The sequence below is a fragment of the Plutella xylostella genome, chromosome 21, assembly GCF_932276165.1.
Source record: "Plutella xylostella chromosome 21, ilPluXylo3.1, whole genome shotgun sequence".
Classification (NCBI taxonomy): Eukaryota; Metazoa; Arthropoda; class Insecta; order Lepidoptera; family Plutellidae; genus Plutella; species Plutella xylostella.
In genome coordinates this window covers 5,108,656-5,125,980 of record NC_064001.1, presented here as the reverse complement: position 1 = coordinate 5,125,980, position 17,325 = coordinate 5,108,656, and the positions used below count along the sequence as shown (strand labels likewise).

The following is a 17,325-nucleotide window of genomic DNA, read 5'->3' as shown; positions in this document are numbered from 1 at the left end:
AATGTTTTAGACTGGACAGTTGTGAGAGTGAATATCATTTAAATAACCTTACTATGCTGAAGTTGAAGTTTATTAATGCTTTTCACTGCATAGCTGAAAATATGCTGCGGTAGTTATTTGAACTTTGTTTATCTCAGTATAGTTACGAGTCTGCGAGTTGTTTACATACTGCAAAACAAATAAGTATCTTTGCTTCAACAGTTAGCCAAGTGAAACATGGAACGTTCCTACAGTATACCTACGTATGGAAAGATTATAGGTATGTATAGAAACTTTTCCAGTAAAAAAGTTTTGTGAGCGTAAACGACGCATGAATATTATAAACGAGGGTAATGAGCCATGTTATTTTTCAAAAGAGTATTTCGAATCCAAACTTTTCAAAACGTTAATTGAGTAGGCAAACGAAATATAGGTATTTTGAGTAAATATTTGCTCATGAGCCTAGTAACTACATTATGTAGCTGGTAATAGATACATTCTAAGAGGATTTAAAAATGATCATTGTTGTTCACTTATTCTATGTGAAAATGGTAATCATGACAAATCATTATTTTGACTAAGCACAACTTACATTCTTAATTTTCTTCTTTCCTTCTCTCATCTCATTTACTTCCACAAATATATTTTTGACCTAACTCCAATTCCATGTTTGAATTAGGTGATGCGACATAATGTGACTTAGGTCTCCAGTAGGGCTCACTCACATCGCACGGCTTTGAGAGCGAGTGCAACGGAAAACTTTTGTCACATCTTTCGCCCCGTGCTAGGCCTATAATTCAGTTCTTTTATCACAAGCTACTCTTAGCCTTTACCAAAAGAGCGAATCTATCGTGTTCCACTGTTTTATTCAAAATGTAGGTACATGAAACGGTAAATTGGGTAGTTTCACTGAGTTACTCAAAGTTCCTGGACAGTTTATATCTTCTTAGTATTCCGCGTGTCTTCTTGCCAGATATTCTTTCTATTTAGATGATCGCTCTTCTGCGCTCAGCTGTACTTTGGGGACTTGGTTAAGATTATTTGTTCATGGGTTTATTTATTTGTTCTTGAACAATAGAATAGAATGGAATGGTCCAATCCTAATTCGAATCATCATTATATTGTCGTTTGAGATAATATCGAGTTTTTTTTTTATTGGAAACATACAAACTAACATTTTCTGTTCCCTCGTGTCTTAACAATAATTATGAAAGTTTAAAAAAACTCGTCTCATATAACTCTATCATTTTTATACAAACCCAGTTTGAAGCAAGCGCTGTTAGTGAACGCCATACTTCATCCGTGGACTCGTTAATCTCACTCGGCGGCCAAACTGAACTTACTTCCAACTTCTCCAATAAAGGTGTCCATGAAAGGATGATCACGACTGCGTTAGGACGGCCGAACTAGAGTAAACTGGAGCAGTAGGTTAACTTCATCAACTATTTAGGTATTGACAATGGGTAATTGGCTGACTCTTTTATAACTAGTCTTTGTCACAATGTTAGATAGTGGGATCGATTGGGGATAGTTTTTTTGTTAGGTTAGTGATAGACTGAACTGAAAGCACAATATATCAAAATCCATGTAATTTACTGCAAATTTTGCACGCATTCTGTCAAGTTGCCTGCAATAGGTACCATCATAAAGCAATACAACTAGTAACGATTTGGCAAAGACTCATTCATCTCAAGCATAGTTACTACGCAAAAGACGGCGGCTGAGTGACGGTGGTATAGGCTCAGAAAGCATGAGTAGGCATTAGAAGACTCATAAAAGCGTATTTATTAATGATGTTTGTAAGCGTACTTTTGACCCTACACTAGAATGAATATATCACTACTTCCTGGGTTTTACTGTAGCTGAACTAACAAATAAACTTTGCCCCTGTTGCAGCTTTATTAAATGAGTTTGATATCATCCTGAAAATTAGTATGAAACTACTCGGCCACTGAGTCAATTGGAAACTTTAAATTGGTATTGCAGCGGGCATTAATTGTATAAGTTCAGAGCTTGTTACTTTATGATTTCTGCAATCTAGTTATTGGGGTGGAAAACAGTTAGTTGAATTAACTAATGTACCTAAGTTGTGATCATTACATCTATAGGTTTAAAAATGGCTCTCCTTTCTTGCACTTTGTAGGAAATGATTGACAGTACCTCTAAAGTCAGCAGACTATCAAATTTATAAAAACCTATTTATACAAAAAACACAGTATTTTTAATTGCCTCACGAAATCTGAACACCCGAAAACTTTTCCTAATAAGCGATTGTGAAACAAGTTGCAGCTAAAACAATCTGTGCTCGCGGAGCCAGGGGGAGGGGAGGGGGTTGTATGTTCATAATAACTTTGCATCAAGAAAATAGTTAGGTAACTGGCGAGGAAACTTCGTCTCCCGGGAACGGCTTTATAAGCGGTCTGATATCATCTGCTTACTTGATTTTAAGTGAAAATGAGCAAGAAACACGTTCGCTGGCGTCTTCGGTGAAAAGTTTTTAATTTGAAAAAGCTCCTGTCGTGTTTATCAATAATTTTTTTAGGGAGTTAGTAAGAAACAATAGCTATAGCTCAGGGTTCGTCACCGTGGCGAAGGGATTGGCCAGAATTTGCATCTGTTCATTCACCATAATAGAGCACATGTTATAGTAATTATTGTACTTAAATTCGTATTTAAAACCATGAACTCTCGACTTAAAGGATGAGTTCATATCCGCTACTAAAATTATTAATGTATACGAAATATTTATGGTAGTATTTCGTTAATATTTTCAGGTAGGTATAAAGGTTAACAGAACTGATATAATTTTTCATTGAGCTACAACAGCAACTGGACAAGTCAAACCATGTAACTAAATAATGATTTGATTTGCGTGGCCAACGCAACTAGGTTAATCAAGGCTTAAATCGAGCCGTTATCAATGTAATAGACATAAATTTAAACGCTCGATAAAATCGTACTGGAGCGGCGCACAATTAGCAGTGAACAGTCGCATCATACGGCACGGCTGCGGGAGCGGAAGTATCCGTGGTGGTATTCGCGAATAATTCACCACTTTCATACCAATGGATCGTGCGATTTATGAAACGATCATGAGAACATGAAATTTAGTTCAACGCGATATCGAATCTAACAAAATGTAGTTAGGTACTATGAATTAAGATATTTTAAAGTCAGCTTACGAGCTGTTGTATGTATATGGTATTTTTTGGCAGTTAGTTAAAATGTGACAAGAAACCGATTCGATGGAATATTATAAAATAAAAACTAAATTACATAACAAAAAAATGGACACCTTTCTGCAAAGTACTACTTTATGCAAAAAATTCAATGAAATTAAATACTGGTACTTCTTTATACTAAAGAACGGTGGTGCGCATCGAACGCCTCCATTTCAAATGCAGTGAGTATCACGGAATTTCAACCCTTATCGTTATCGACTTTAATCCTTCTCGAATTTCAACGCTAATCCTTTGGCGCCGATGTACCTACCTATGTCTTAATTCTCTATTTTAAAACAAGTTATTATGTATACCCAATTCCACATGAGAATGTTACATTAAATAATAGGTAATGTTAGGTTAGGTTAGGTTAACCGTTAAAATTTGCTGTTTTAGAAAAAAAATGCTGAGCGTTTCTATTGTCAGAGAAAGGTAAGTCAAGCCACGATAGGACTCCAGACCATAATAAAATGATGCACTAAGGTTCCCGTCGTTTGAGCAAGGTGTAGGAAGTAAACTCCAAGAATATAATGGAAAGGTTACCACCTCAAATATTATTTCTAAAAATGTTTCTGCTCCATTGGTGCAACATAGATCGTGTAACTTATTTTCCTCTGGGTAACTGAAAACTCGACGATGCAGCGAAGCTTTCAGAAAATTGTTTTCATGTTATAGTGGCAGACTTATATTTAGAGATTTCAAAACAGATATGTACCCTTAGCACGAACATTTCATCGTTTCCGTATTTCATTACTACACGTTAACTTTGAACGTATTGAAATGGCAGCATAAGCCTTCGTCGTGTGCCGGTCGTTACAACGTTACCAGAGTTAAAATAAGGTTGTACCACACTGAGATTGTTAAGTTCAAAACCTTCATAATAATTTCAAAGTAAGTAGCGATTCCTTATAAACGCACTTTAACAATTGTCTATGGATGATAACTATGATTTGAACGCACATCCTAACTTTTTTTTTGACATTTGTCATCTGTCATCTGTCAAATTATCAATCTATTGACACTGACAGGTCGGCTTTCATAATTATTTGTTAAATTTGTTTATTGTTTTATTGAATTCAACGCAGTGATATTTGCCTACGGATACCAACGCCAAGGCCCACGGATGGAGAGGTCGCCAGTGGTGCCTTAATAAGTGGAAGGAACTAGCCAAGCTCAATAGCGAAGGGACGGGACAAGGAGTGATAAGCAAAGGAGAAAATTAAACATGAAACATAACATTAAACATAAAAGGTTGTCATGACAGATTATCCCCTCGTCTCTCAATGATTTCCTAATACTTAGGTACTCTTTAAAAAGCATTAACTAGTTACCTTGAGATAAAGCATCGGCAGTACTCATGTTTCTTTGAAATAGTTAGTACTTATATTCTTATTCTTAATGATGCAATTATCATTTGTTTTGCAGGTATGGAGTGATTATAAGAATAATACAAAGAGAAAATGCTCCCAAATTGCCTAAGGGGGCACAGTGAATGGTTGATGGTTCAGCCCTAAAATGGATATGTCAGATTGAGAGCTGCCGGTGAATGCTATATAATTGATGTGATGAGATATAGAATCAGCATGGAACATGTGCCTGGTACGAGGAGCCAGCCCAATCCAGCTATACCAGCGTATCCTGTACCCAGCATCACGGACCAGGCCACCGCCTGCAAGTGCACCCCCGTGAAGGCATAAATTATAAGTGTGCATTTTGATTGCTCGGTGAAGAATACATTTAGGAGAAAAGATAAATCATACATTTTGTTATACTATGCTGATGTTTGCAAATGTTACATGATACTACCTACTACGATAAATATGTTTTTTGTAAAATAAAGAATAAAAAACTGTTAAACAGAATGTAAATATGTTATTTATTTTGTGGTAATTTCATTTATCCAGAACATTATACCCATTAGTAAGTGGGCCCAGAAAGTTGATGATTTATCATTAATGAAGTCTATTAATCCTGCCTACCAAGAGACTTATTACCTTTAGTTAGGTTAAGTGCCAATTTCTCCGTAGTCGCTTTGAGCATAACCAGAGAGTAGTGGTTGATTTTTGACACATCTTTCGTGAATTTTATATGGATATGACTTATAATTAATAAATCAATCCCTGTCAGTTAGATAACCGACTATGGAGAAATTGGCACTAAAGTTTATAGTCAATAACTAACTGTCCTTAACTATTCTAGAGAGGGTAGAGTTCAAACACATCTAGACAGTAGCAATACAATTACACATAACTACAGTTAGGTACATTAGAATTTTACGAATTATAGCTTACAAAGCAAAATGTGAGTAAGTATAGGTGTTTGTGTACTGTGTTGCTACTTCTTACTGCTATTGGTGCCATGGATGCCATGGATCTCATCCGTCACGATGGATTCTCGGCACTTCCAGTCTAGTAGGTATTCATCACGAGCTTCAATCATCACGGTCAGACACGCCAAAATCGAGGGCCACGTAATGCAACATACGGCACGCTATACTTATAGATTTTGCACACTGAACAGTTGTATAATGGTCTTGCTCCAAACAGCGCCATCGATTTTCAATTACACACATCACAACCCTACATTTCCCATGAATTTTTGTAAATTTTGCCTCTGGGCTACCCTCCTCATCTACGTCTCTTGCTGCGTGTAATAAATACTAGTTTAGTTTAGTAGGGTATCTACGTGGTCGTAGCATATTGGTAATGCATAAAAAATACGAAAATCAAAAGAAATAAATGCTCTAACTTCCATTTTAAATAGTTGTCACTGAATAATTTGCAGTGAGAAAATCTTCGAGTAAACTCACGATACGATATGTCAAAATCAAATTCATGCTACCATTTCCTATACAAACCGCAAAATACTTCACGTTACCATACACGTTACTACACGACGAAAAGTTCCTGCTGCCGATTTTAGTTCTGCTACTGCCCGCCAGGGGCGCTGTTCATATTTCCCTACAAAATTCATCGTGTCAGATTTACTTCACGTCCTCGACGAAAGTTCGTGCTAAGGGCTATGACTGTATGTTCTGGCGGATGTTAGCGTTATTTTATTTTTCATTATGTTTTCTTTATATCTCGGTTTCCTAAGGGGCAAATATGCGGTGCAACGTTGATTCCTTTTCCCTCTGTATCTTTGCTATAATTACACTCAGCATTACGCGAAACTCACAAATTACATTTTATTGACCCGTGGTCTTGTGAATCTGTTAATATTGACGTATCTTTAAAACATATGAACCATTTTACGAGTCATTCACACAACATCTTTTTTTATCGTAATACATTTTTATTCGGAAGTTGCGTATGGAGTTCAATGAACGAGTTCATAAACAGCACTGTATACATACACACTCACTAACATTACGAATAAATTGTGCGAATAAACACATATTGTGTAAAACAGATCCTATAAAACAAATTCTGTGTTAAGCAACCCTTTCTTTACTAATAGTTTTATTATTAATTAATTTTTTATTTATTAACACATAAAAACACTATAGTAGAGTTTCTTCGTCTACTTTTAAAATTATGTTTTTTATTCACTGTGGTCTGGTCATGAACTGCACAAAAAAACTTTTTGACATTATTAGGTATGTAATAATTATTAAAACACATGTGAATAGTTGTATACTCTCTTCTAAATAAATAAAATGAAGGTATTTTTATAATTTTCCATAACGTTCTTGAAAATAGTAACGTTTTCTTAAATTATGTCAATAAGTAGACTGGTTTGAGGTTGATGATGTATGTATACCATCGCTCTTACGGTGAAGGAAAACATCACGAGGAAACCTGCATATCTAGATTTAGCATACCTAGGTACATAATGTGAACCCACCAACCCGCAGTGGACCAGCGTGGTGGGAAATGGCCCAAGCTTAGGAAGGCAGTTTAGACCTTGGGGATATGCACAAAGGTTCCATTCGAGAGAGCCAGGTGCAGGCACTGACACCCCCACAGAGAATAGAATAGAAGAATAGAATAGAATAGAGGTTGATGAGCCTATTAGAAGGAAAAGTTTTTTTACGCAAAAAAACTTTACTGCCTACTTTGCCAAATAGAATTGCGGCACAGATACTTGAAGAGGCTGTCTTACTGCAAATTGTATCTCAACTTTTCTTCCCTTTAGTGATTCGGTAAAACAATTGGGGAACATTGGATTTGTATATATTGAATCCAACTTTTGTTTCGAAAAGGTTGCGATAGTGCCATATCGAAAATATCATCAAAAGCGGTCGATTATTCGAGTTACAAGCAACTGCAACCATTAGCATACCAAGAAACAATTTTCACTTACGTGAATGGTATTTTAAGCCAGAAAGGGGTCAATCGACTTTCATCGTTACAACATTATGCAACGATGGACAACACTTACAAAAACGTAATAATTCCAAACCCCAACTGATTTTCCCTACCACGATGGGAAATAATAATGTTTTGTCATCAAAGCTATCTGCTATAAAGTCAGCTACTTCATTCCACACCACACCTACGTCATAAAAATATATGGGCGTTTCCTGAAACACAGAATAGCTTTGTCGAATATGACCTATATTCTTATGGCTACAAAAACTAATTTCCAACACATCTTGTTGGGCCCTTAACGTCCTTTCATAATAATATTATGATTACCTACGCCAAGTCTTTTATGAAAATGGCGGAAATAAAAATATAGTATTGTAATTTGGTTACCTAATACAGTAATTAGCATTAAAAAAGGTTAAGGAAAACTGCGGTGTTGTTCAAGGATATGCTTGGTTTTATCGCAGATGTTAAGGTTAATTAATAATATCATAGGTAATATGATGATATCCGAGAGGTCGCAGTATGATTATCTAATACCTAATGGATGATATACAACACAGTACTTATGTATAGGTTAGAATATATTTTTAAATGTGTGCATTGTTACAATACACAATTCATTAGTAAGTAATGAGATATGGATCAATTTTGTTCGCTCTCACCGGAACAGATAAGTTTGTTGCACTATACAGAGCCACAATTTTATCTGCTCCGGTGAGAGCTCACATAAATGTCTAATATTTCTTCATTATTTAAGATGTTAAGTTTTCCCATAATGGTAATTTACCCTTGCGGTTTTAATAAACCCATCTAATCTATATCAATATACAATTTATAAGTAAATAATGAGATATGAACCAATTTAGCTAACTGTGACCGGAACAGATAAGTTTGTCGCACTCTACATATGTTTTTATCTGAAAGTTTAGTTATGCACTTCGACACAAAATGTTAAAAAAAAACACGCACTCACGCCTTGTACTAATGTACTCCCTTGCGGGGTACTGCTGCACCCACTTTTCGCCAGAGTGTTATGTTAGTCCCAATGTAATAGGGGGCGGGCCAAATATCTCTGTTTAAACAAATATCTGCCCCAGCCGGGAATCGAACCCGGGACCATGGGCTCAGTAGTCAGGGACACTAACCACTACGCCATTCGGTCGTCAAAATGTTATGAGTAGGAAATTTGTAGAAAAAAACTATACGTGGTGGTGTTTTACTAAATGTCACAGGCTAAAAATAAAATATGCAAACATTCATTTTACATAACTGAATGAAATCCAATATCGAAAAATGCAGCCAAGCCAGAAGGTGGCAGAAATATAGTTAATAAATATTTTATATCTATGTGTGGAAGGTTTGCAATTTCAGTAAGCTACCTAGTTTAAAAAAAAAAAATAGTATGATATACTAGGTATCAATCAATGGTACTTCCCCATTAAATATATCTTTATACCTAGGTATTTTGTAGAATATACGAACTTAAATATGTAAAATTATAAATTTATAAGGCACACATATTATTTTTACCATACCTAAACATCTTTCAATTGAAACTCCTTACCATATTTGAAATTTGAATTCAAAATATTCCAGACAGTAAAATTTGATGATACCTAACTTTGTGCTACTTTTATGATCTCATTTCGTTTTGAGTCCGACCTATAGAAGGTTACAAAGTTATAATTATTTTACGGAAACCTCGGATTACGTAACGGATTTCCTGGAATTTTAAATTTATTGTAAAAATAAAACACGGACACATTTTCAATGGTGGTGGTGATTTTTGAGAATATCCTCGTTATAGAGTATTTTTTAAAAGTTTTAATACCCTATTATTACAAAGAAACTCTTAACAATTAAATCATTGTTAAATAAATTGCATCACAAATCCGATTCCAAACATAATATCTGTTGTTGCTGAGTATTAATCTTAAAACTGAGAGAGTGGTTTGAATCTGTCGCCAATACTTCAGCTGTGAGGCCTACAGCTTGGCACGAATCCAAATTTCCAATACTGCTAGCATTGCTTTTCATTCTTAAACCATTGTACTGCTGTTAATGGACCCAGAATTGACTGCTTTTGTTGCTGTATAGGCTACGGGTGGCAGAAAATTGTTGGAATAGCGACTTAAAGTGGGTTTTTTTGTGGTAGGAATGATTTATTTTTATGTATTTATTTCAAATGATCAAAGAACGGTATTACGTACGTTACGTATGACTTAGACGGTCACATAGGTACTTAAACATATTGTACTGGGATTGCATTTTGATTTTAAGCAGGATTGTGTGGTCGAATAAATACAATAAAATAAATATGTATCTTATTATTATCAACGGATTTCTGATGTTATTTCTACATTTCAACATTACCTAATAATCCCACTTTTTGAAAGTTTCATAGTATGTAGTTGCGTAATGTTGTGTATATTGCGCGGTCATATTGGCGGTACATTCGAGACCAATTAAAATTTAAAGAAGTAACCTAAAGATAATAAAAATTACTTACCCATTAAGGCACCTACTCCACAATAAAGAGTAAATTTTGTATTTCCGCTAAACTCTGAGAGCTTTCGAGACGTAAAGAGTTCTTTGTTTCCTTTTCCCAATAACATTGTACTACTTTTCGAGAGCTCTGCAGAGATTTCGACGATTTTATTACCCGTCCAATTAACCCGAAAAGAAAAATACAAGTCGGAATGAAAAACAGTGCGCGAGCCTGGTTCTAGTAAATTATTTATTTCCGTAAATTATTTTAAACACTTTATTGTGTGCAATATACTTACATGGGTATAGTAAAAGATGAAGAGATTTAAACTTAACTACATAGTCACTATGTAAAGTAAGCGGACTTATTAAATTTATCTTTGCTATATTAATGCTTATTATTTCCGAATGGTGGTAACTTTTAGGTACTTATATCTATCTTCATATTTATTTTAGTCGTAAATAATAAAGAGTTTATTCACCTCCGACTCCGATGGAACCATACGAGAAATCATAAAATTACTATTAAATTCAATAAAGAGACACGCTTCGGCTATGTCATAAGTAGTATCCACGACATGCTTCGACATAACTTAAATATTATCATTTACATAAACCAGCTACATGTTTCGTCAAAAATCAGTCCAATGGGCTAATTAATTTCATTGAAATATTAATTTTATTGGCCGTTGGTCTGATGATCTGCGGAAGGTAGCGGGAAGCCGCTGGATGCAGATGGCGGGTGACCGTTTGGGGTGGCGATCGTTAGGAGAGGCCTATGTCCAACAGTGGACTACAGAAGGCTGAGAGAGAGAGATTAATTTTATTGAATTATTCCTGAATCCTGACCTAACTATTCAGCATGCCACAATAATTTTCTAACAACTCGGTTGAGTTTACAAGGGTTATTAAATTATTATTGGTCATAATTATATTGCAACTACCTACTGGGTTCAAAGCAAAAATGAATATTATAAGTAAGTATAAATTCGTTTAGTCTATGGTCACAATCCAATTGGCTACGAAATACTTTTTTTTACTGTTATTCTGTTATTAAATTGAAGCCAAAATGAATTGAAGTAGTTTGCGCAAAAAAGTTTATAAATAACACCATTCAGATTCAATTGGTATATTAGAATCTGCCTCCACTCTCCAGAAACTCAAGATAGGGAAGAGAGACATTTGCGTCACCATTATATATTTTATTTTATGGGCAACTGGAAGTATCGGATCTTCAGCCGAGTGGGTCGTGGCCGAGGCATTTGCAGCCCTATGGGTTGTTTACGACTTAGACGGTGTACTACGTTTCCCATCATTCACACATGTTCACAAGCTTATTTTTCTATCTTATAATACAGGATGTTTTAAAAGGTGTAATAAGCCGAAAGATGGTGACTCAGGCGGATATTGCAAACATCTTTCTTTTGACTTTTTAATATACGTGAAAAATCTATTTAGAGACTTAGTGGGTCACGTGACTTTTTGTAGGTACCTATTTGACTACCCTGTTTTTACGACTATAATCCCCGAATGGTTAATTAGAGGTGACTCCCTTGCGAGTCACCTCTGACAACCCCTTCGGGGATTACAGTCGTGAGCATATGTATGTATAATGTATATTGTATGTACATATGTACCTACTTATATGTGGGAGTAATCCAGAATTTCAATCAGTGAATTGAAGTTTAATAGTGGAGGCAACCATTTAATCTACTCAAGTGATCTCAGAGCCATTAATGCTTAAGCATGCTATTAACCGACAGTACTTAGTCTGAAGTTAATCTAAACCTTAGAGTTTCAGGTCTTCTAATTAATATTCTACAGAAAACACTTACGAAAAAATATACGGCTTTTTTGTTGTAATTGAAACTTACCTCACCATAAAGTACCGTAGAATTTAAATACCATATTAATATTATATAATGCCATAATATTGAACGAGTTTTTAACCGTGTGGTAAATACGAGCATAGTTTACGACTCCTAGCGACCCCTATCGGACATTATTTTCCGGTTGATTTATGGAGGCTATCCGTATTTCAGATGATACATTGCTTTTTCGAGATACGATACCTATTGTGAGAGTGGATAGGTTTCAGGCTTTAAATGATGGACCGCGTGATTAATGATTGTGTGGTTCTAAGAAGTAACAATAAACAAAACAGAAGTAGGTGAAAATTTTCTTTTAAATGTTGTTGTAGAGGGATAAGATGTACCCTGGAGGGACCTACCATAATTCTTCAAGATAACTCATTTTTTTTAATTTCTATCGTATTATACTTATTCGTGATTTGCCCACAGATACAAAAACATGTTTACGAATCAAAGATCAACCAGCAATCAGGAAACGAAGAACAACTATCAAAGTTTCCTCATAAATAACATTATGAAATGAGCGAGACACAATATTCATCATTGGGCGAAGAGTGAAATGGATACAGTAAAAGGGATTTGGTCCAGTAATTCTGTGGGAAAGAGCTTGCAAATTACTTTTACAAGTTTCATCATGAATATAAGGGCCATACTGTATAGACCCGTAGTGCTATGAATACTCTGTGCCATTTTCTACTCAGCTGTGTTATACCTAAGTTCCCGATAAATATCTTGTCAAAATTAATAACCTGATACATGAAGATATAATTTTGTAGTTCTTTTAAAACAATATAAATAAAGGTATGTTCTCTATAAATACTTATTTAAAATTTTTAAAGTACAAAAACAGGTCATACAGGAAAAACCTAATATTAGGCGAACTCCCACTGCAATAAAGTTTATTAATATTTTTATTCCCAATGGTCAGCGGTTAGGTACCCGTTTTTATTGCTACTTAGCGGAAAAAAAACAAATGTGCGTGCTGGGCCGGGTTTTACTTATACACACAATGTTATATTATATCCTACCTTATTTTACGTTTCTAGTGAAAATACATTCATTTACGTAGAATCATAGATTCATCACGGACAAATCTCTGTGATATTTGTGATGCAATTTTGATAGGTAAATAATAATAAATAAAAATTAAATAAATGAACTTCAGGAATAGCCTACAATTTAGGTAGAAAGATTACTCAATACACTAATTAAAATAATTGATTTTTATTAATTCATCCCAATGGTTAACGGTCCTTTTATCCTAAACACTAAAACAAAAAAACATCAAGTGGCCTGTATCTTCACCGCCATTCTCGATACTATAACTGCCACTACCACTGCATGATTTTGTTTCATTGCTAAGTGTTCCCATACCCAGTACTCGTATCCACTCAAACAAACAAGGCCAGACATCAATAAAAGCTTCATTATGCGATTGTAAGCGAGACATTGACATACGATCGTCCCAAATACAAATACGTAACGGATTCCTTCGAGGGTGAAACAATACATTAATTGTTCAACTAAATCCATTCGTAAGGCAACTTCGAATTTCATTATTAGATTCGTAAGTGAGATCATTGATTTGTGCGATGGCTAGTGATTCTGATGTGGCATTAATTTATACAGGGTGTTGCAAAAAGGGTATACTAAGCCGAAACCAGCATGTGCAGCATGTGTAGGGTATAGATATAAATATACCCTTTTTGCAACACCCGGTATAAGTACACACAATAATGAGTACACCAAAAACAACTCACAGAGTGCGTTGATGTAAAGACTGATTTTATTAGCTACTTGAGTTCTTACTGTTTCCATTATTTTTTTCACGAAAAATTCGATGGAAAAACTTTTAAAACTGATGAAAAGATTTAGAGATCGGGACAGGTTCATGTTTATGCAATATACATATATATTTTTTAAACAGCATGCATTTATGTACCTATTATCATAACCGATGCAATCCCAAATATAAACAACATACATAACAAAAAATGCATCTTTCATCCCGGCGCGGTGAAAAATGCAATTAGTAGCCAACAGGGCTCAACTCTTTCACTCAACTCTATAATAGAGCTGGAAAATTACTCGACAAACATTTCTAGACAAAGATCGATGGGCCCTAGTTCGAACTATCGGCACAAGGAGTTTCAGAGAAATGTGAGAGTGCCCCGCTTCAACAAAATAAATTTTAAACTATTACAGTTGTTGTTTTTATAATAGGTTACAGTGGGGAAGTTGATGGATTGCTATTGAAATTGTTAGGATAATGTTTGTGTTCCAATGTTACGTCTGTTTTGAAGTAATGGTCTTTAGTTTTCTCTCTTTTTTAACTGAATCGGATGCCTTAGTTTTCTTCCATTCATCATATTGGCACAAGCGTTAGATACTGATAGTTACTTGTCAGAGATTGATTTCGTAGTAATCAATGATATTGTACGTACTACGTAATAATAATAGTACTTAACTATTGTATGTATAATTACTCTACTGATTATTTAATTTAATTTGGGTATTTTATAAATTTTATTGCATCAAGACAAATATGCTTTTATTATGACTACATAAATATGTACATATCTATTCTATTCTGAGAGGGGGTGAAGTTCCTGTACGTGGCTCTCTCGAGTGGAACCTTTGTACATATCCCCTTGATTTCAGCTCATCCAGCCTAGCTCCCGAGTAAACTGGAGTAGCAAGCCTGGGTGTTGCAATAGCTGAGATAGGCGCTCTGTTGGTCAAAGAATAGTTAATCTTGTAAATGTAAATGTAGGTGGACAAGCAAACATAAATACATCATGTCATTATAAACCCATTTTTGTATAACATTTAGTTATGCAATTTAAAAACATGGTGAGAGTGATATCAGTTTAGCGGTTGCAGTGGAGAGCACGCCACTGAAAACATTTTGGTTATTGGATTCCAGCCGTCACCAGAGTGAGTTCAGTGGACGAATTCCTGATCTGTGTTGAGTGAGACTCTGGTGAGGAAAGTTTGGTGATTTCACAAAATTTCTGCACTAATATACTTCGTATACCTATTTGTAATGAAATTTAGACATTTCAGACATGACACCGTCCTTAAAGTCTCACCAGCAAATTCGAGCAACTATTTCAAACCCGTAGGACAAAACAAACACATGAATTGTGTGATGTCTGTGACAATGTCAATTAAAACACCAATCTTTGTAATTTATTTTACTATCCTACATACATTTTATAACTTTGTAACACAATTCACGCACAAAACTGACCGAATTTCAGAATAACTTACTTGTGTCATTTGGTTGCGGCGCGGCAGTGGTAAAACGCTTGTTGATTTCCAAATTTAATTTCGTTTGTTTGTATCAGGCCTCTGATTCAACGAACGATTAATTAACTGCCGTCAATGCAAACACATTTTTTGCAACTGTTGATGATAAAAAATAAATAAATTTAATATGGGTTTGATATAAATTTAATATGGGTTTAATATAAATTTAATATGGGTTTGATATAAAAGCTGAAACAGGCTGACTCTTCCGTAGGTATACATCCGACAGGGGGGTCTAACAACTTGTAATTCCGATGAACTTGTGTTATTGTTATAATATTCCTTGGGAAATATACAATTTACCGGACGTTTTAGGAGATAGAATATAGAAAACATACTTACTATAATAATATACTTACTTCCTTATTTTCTTATTATATATACCTATATCATATAATATATATTATACATTACCATGACGGTAATTGGTGAAATTGATCATGGAACTGATATGCAGAATTGCAGAAACTGCCCTTGGATTAATTCAGGTTTCATGAAAGATTGAGTATCGTTTCTACAGCATAAACTTGTAGTCCGAGTATCGATCCTCCTCGTTAGCTCTGTTTCTTCTCTTCCATTTCGTATTTGTAACACTGCCAAATTATAAAAAAAACTACACTAGATTTTAGCAATATATAAGGTTGCCTGTAAGAGATCGCTCTCAGCGATAAGGCCGCCTATTGTACGTTAGTTCTAGTCTTTTAGTATGTTTTTTGTATGTCTGATTTATGTGGTGTTCAATAAAGCAATATTCTATTCTATTCTAGGTTTGATGACCATGGCAATATAACCTCAATCATCATGGTTCAAGAAACATAATAAAATGAACGGCAGAAATGATCCACTGTATAAAATATGTACGATGTAATTATCTGAGACTACTTGGTCGACATTATACTTTTTTAAATTACTTCTTTCTAGGAAACGTTGAAATTGGTATTGTGACAGGCTGTAACAGATAAAACTTGTTTAATTCTATGTTATCGAGGGAGTAACCGTTAGACATTGAAGTAATTTCTAAGTGAATTGGCAGTAAACGTTTGTACAGTCAGCTGCATAAACATGTTATTATGTATGTTGCAAAATCATAACTTTATATAAACAACCTCTTACTTTATTGAAGGTCAAAATATATAATTTGACTATACATATAGAGATGTTTAAGACGATGACCTTATGCTGAAAAGTTGGTTTTTGGGTTGAAATATAGGTGAGTAGAATAATAACATTCTGCATTTATCCACTTGCGACGACGGTTAGACCTTCCTATTTTTATAATGTTTTAGAAGCCAAACTATACCTAGATACCTATGTATTCTTTTCCTTAAATTTACAACCGTTTCTATTCAAGCTTTCAGTAAGAAGGACCATTATATGGGTTGCGTAATCTTCTCACGTTTATCGCATCGGCGATTGCATTACCATTGAATTATTCTTATTTTATTGCCAAAGAACGTTGACCCAAAGGTAGTAGGTAGTATATGAAATGGAGCCATTTCAGTATATCAGTCGGCCCCCTTAAAGGTATAGGTACCTTACTTTTATACCATTGTATGAATAGCCTTACAATTTTCTTTGACCCTAACATAAAAGTATCAATTAACTATAAAATATTCTTCATATTTTAAAAGGGTACAAGGAAGAAAGTAATTGAATTATACGGCAGATTAATTTGATATGAATTTTATTTTTATTAAATTTCCGTTTCGTATAAACGAAGACAAAATTCTTAAGCAGCAGCGATTGACGCTAAACGTTCAATGAAGTTAAATTACCTGAACAGTAATGGCAGGTCATCATTTTAATAAGCGTTTCAATTGATCACATGGATAAATCTATTATTGTCATTCATAAATTAATTATCGGCTAAGCTTATATAATGGGCTACCTTTATTTTTATCTAGGAGACATACATTATGTATAACACATCACATTTATTTAAGCAAAAAATCTGTTCCAATTTACTGCAACTTGGTCTTGTATAGCCGTAAATTTCTACCCTCATCATATTTTTTGTCCTTCGGCCACAAAAGATAATATTTCACGCCAAATGAATCACTCGCGGCTCGGGAGTCTCGTGACCAAGATCGAAAACAAGATATTCCAATCCAATATAACCGGGAACTTGAATTGCCTACATAA

The 17,325-nt window shown here is 34.7% G+C and overlaps 1 protein-coding gene and 1 long non-coding RNA gene across 15 annotated transcripts in view; both read left to right on the top strand.

Moving 5' to 3' along the window:
* LOC105396474 (small conductance calcium-activated potassium channel protein) overlaps nucleotides 1-17,325 on the top strand; it is a 141,118-nt gene that overhangs the window by 108,928 nt on the left and 14,865 nt on the right. The gene's annotated exons all lie outside the window — the stretch shown is intronic.
* LOC125490230 lies at nucleotides 4,105-4,730 on the top strand. The gene is made up of 2 exons (XR_007267554.1): nucleotides 4,105-4,451; nucleotides 4,626-4,730. It is a non-coding gene; the product is annotated as an uncharacterized LOC125490230 (long non-coding RNA).